The following is a 3981-nucleotide window of genomic DNA, read 5'->3' on the forward strand; positions in this document are numbered from 1 at the left end:
CATGATGTCAGCTTGAGAACGATAATTCCTTCCTTTGTAACAAGAGGGTATTTCCATCGGAAGGGACAAGAAAATGCAGTGCTTCAAAGTTCAGAGCGGAACCCGGGGAAAGTGGACACCTGGAGAGGGTAAAATAGGGTTGAACCAGCTCACGTCAGCGCGACGTCTCTGAAAGCACACCTCATTGATTTCTAGTCGGCTGTCAGATCCTTTAAGTCTGAGAAATATCTCTGGGTCCTAACTCCTGACTTATTAATTCACTCTCTCGCAAAGAGATGCAGGGCAATGGAGAGAAGATGAACCCAGACAACTTCTGAATGTTCTGAGCTAGTTTTCTCATGGTTGGAGAGCTGTGTGAAAGGGAAAAACCACATATGAAAACATGCAACATGGAAGCTGGTGAAAGTTTCTCCTACGCAGTGTTCCTCCATCATCCTTCATTTTGGACTTGGAGCTTCAGAATAGTGAACACGAGGGGGTCAAAAGGTACAGACTCCCAGTTATAAAAACAAGCCCTGGGGATATAATGTGCAGCATGGTGACTAGAGTTAACAATACTGTATTGCATATTTGAAAGCTGCTTAAAGAGTAGATCTTAAAAGTTCTCATCACAGAAAAAAAATTTTGTAACCATGTGTGGTGATGGGTGTTAACTAGACTTACTGTGGTGGTCATTTCACAATGTATACAAATATCAAATCCTTATGTTGTGCTCCTGAAACCAACATAATGTCATATGTCAATTGCACCTCAGTTTTAAAAAGGAATAATGACTATGTCCTTTAGGGCCCTCATCTAGCAGTTCTCATGTGCTTTAAGGTCAGAGCATCCTCTGTGGTTTCCTGGAGGCGGCAGGTCCAGCGGACCCTCCACAGGAGAAAGGACAGTCGGAGTGTCATCTTGTTCACCACCCTTGGATTCATCTTGTTCACAGTTGGTCCAATTCTCACCTAGTTCAGTGCTGTCCACACACAGAGGCCCTCAAGAAATGCAAATTTGGCAAGAGAAAGTTAGGGCTGGCAAGAGAAGAGGGCCCAGGGTGGGGGCAGAGTCACCTGATGGGGCCCCAGTTCTGGAGCAACACACTCCGGGCACCGACAACCGACCTGAGCTACACTCATTTAATCCAATTTAAAATTTCCCTGTATCTCATTCAAGTCCCCACTGTGTGCATTAGCAACTTCCAAGGTGATGCTCAGCAAGGTACCAGCACAGAATCAAAACAGCCCTGGCCAAGGAGGGGGAGGCAGGACTGCATCCCCTCCTCCGACCCCTTCTTCGCTCCTCCCTCAGAGACCCCCTCACACCATGCGGCTGTCCCCTCCCCAGACCACGGGCTCCTGAGGATGGGCTGTGTCCTCTTATCCTCTCTCTGTGGCATCCCCAGCGCCTATCACTTGTGAATGCTTCAGAACGAAGAGGAAGGAAACAATTAGACATTGATTTCCTATCCATCTGAATTGCGTTCCAGGCCTGCAGTGAATTCACAACTGTCTCAGGAATTAATTAGCCACTAACCCAAGGGTGCAGGAAGTATCACCTTTCTTTATTTTCAATAAATCAAATAAAATGGAGCTTGCCATTCCACTGAGCTAGCAGGAAATTCTGACTCTGTCATTACAGGAATTCCAGTCCCTTGCCTAGGGTAGCAAAAGAATTGGGAAGGCTTTTGTGGCACCCCCAAACACAAGCAGGCCTGTAGCCTCAAGTCCGTCTTGACCAGAGCAGAGGGTCAGTGGCCGGCCACATTCTGCTACCCTTTCCTGGTCAGGAAGTCTGGGTGACAGGATTCCCCAGTGGCTGGTCCCCGCTGCTGGAGGGACCAGCCAGTCTCTGGGAATTTCTGGCCTATCTCCCTTTACAGCCCCCTTTCCCCCTGAAAAGACACTCACTTCATCTCCATCCAGCTCTAGAAACCTCAAATAATCTCTTCAGTGAGTTTAGACTCTTGGTGAAAGCGGACATCAAACAAATAGGAAGAGAGGTTGTCTTTAAGGGGCTTCTGCCTTTGGTCTCTACAAACATAAGGAGTCCTAGCTCCTTTCTTGGGAAATGTAGGGGAAAGAAAATTCCAGAGAACAAAACAAATTCATATCCCCCAAATCATCCTGTTCTGAGCCAGTGTGTGCTCTTTCCCTCACCTGCTCTATAACCAATGATAAACATCAGCTAGGTGACTGCCTGGAGTGCCGGAGTGGGTCCACCAACGCAGAATAATCAGAAGGTCTCCATCGTCAACACGGGACACGTTTGCATCCCGGGAGCTCGAGAAAAACCGCTGCTCATCCATCACTGACCAAACACGCTCCCCGTGGGGAGTGAGCTTGCTCCTTCTGAGGACTCGGGAACACTGCCCAGACCACTTCCAGGACAGACATCGTGAGAGTCACAAAAAAAACTGAAGGTGCCGGGAAACAGATGTACTTTCACTTGATGGTTTAAAAAGTTATGATTAGTATTTTTTAAATGTTAAGAGTAGTATAATCTTAACAGTAAATTTTAAGAAGATTTATAATCCATCTTCCTAATCTAACCACCACCAAGGTGTTGGTCTATTTCCCTCCAGTGCACATGCCCCTGTGGGTATGCGTGTGTGCACACACACACACACATGCACACACAATCGCATAGTTGCTATCTAGTTTGTATACAAGTTTAGCCTTCAGCTGAACTGTTACTGACTATAATATAAAATTTGACACCATTAAAAAGGAGAATGTTCTGATATCGACTTTGAGAACAGAACTTTGAGAAAGTATTTCCTGATCTTTATGTAGACAAAAAGAATTGTAGACGCTTCCATAGTACAAATAAGTAAACTCAAGGCTAGTTGAGCAACCACAAACAAGAGTGTTGGTTAATAAATGATGTCAGCCTGGAAGGAGGTCTCCAGCAGTGGTCTCCCCTATGGCAGCATGGCTCTGACACATTTAAATCTCTCAAGTATTTTCTTAAAGGCATGGAAGATATGCTTATCAGTTTTGTAAATAACACAAAAATAAGAGGATCAGCTTGATTTCCAAGGTCTCTTCCAATACTAAACTGTACCAGCTCGTCATCCACTGTGAGGGATAGAATCAAGAGCCAGAAAAAGCTATAAAGCCTGGGATGTTGGGCCCATACGGACAAGGTAGAATAGCTGAAAGTGACCACATCTCTGTAAATTGGGACAAAATATGTCTGTTACTGAGTTCAAGCTCATACTGCTCACCACATGACAAGCCAGTAAATTGAGAGATGAGATGTTGGGTCAAGGACTAGCAACTTTACTCTGAAAGCCAGCAGACAGAGGAGATGGTGTGGACTAGTGTCCCAAAGAACCATCTTACCCGAACTAGAATTCAGGCTTCTTTTATACTAAAAGGGGAGGGGGCGTGGTTAGTTGTTGTAAACTTCTTGGTGCTGGAATCCTTTGTTCTTGCTGCTGTCCCTGTAAGTCAGGTCATGATGTTCCTGTAAACCTCTAACAAGACAAATGTTATTCTCTGTTCTGCAACTTCTTACCTCTATGTGAATAAAAACTCTTCAAAGGGTCTCTGACCCTTTGAAGGTCAGAGTCTTGAGAATGCGCCATCATGTATATTTCAGGTTTGTTCTTCTCTGTTACATGTCTTTCTTATTTAAGATTTTATTCTACCAAAAAATCTTACAAAGTTAGAAACACTAAATTATACTGAGGTGTTCAATTAATGAGTTGCCTTTATCACAAAAAATACAATTACACAGCACTGAGTCTGAGAGTCCCTGTAAGAATGACGTCTGGGACACTGTCTTTGTTTAGGGCAATGTGTTTTAAGACAGTTAAATATGTTCATCCAGGGGGAGCTGGGAGACCCAGGGTCCAGAAAGGAGGTTTTATGAGAAAAATTAAAGGGCAAGGAGCTTAGATCAGAAAAAAATGTCTTAGGAAGCTTTCTGCTATGAAACATTTACACTCGATGGCTAACCCCTCTGCACCAACACCATTTTACAGGCGAGAAA

The sequence above is a fragment of the Monodon monoceros genome, unplaced genomic scaffold (assembly GCF_005190385.1).
Source record: "Monodon monoceros isolate NGI ecotype Baffin Bay Population unplaced genomic scaffold, NGI_Narwhal_1 Super_Scaffold_17, whole genome shotgun sequence".
Classification (NCBI taxonomy): Eukaryota; Metazoa; Chordata; class Mammalia; order Artiodactyla; family Monodontidae; genus Monodon; species Monodon monoceros.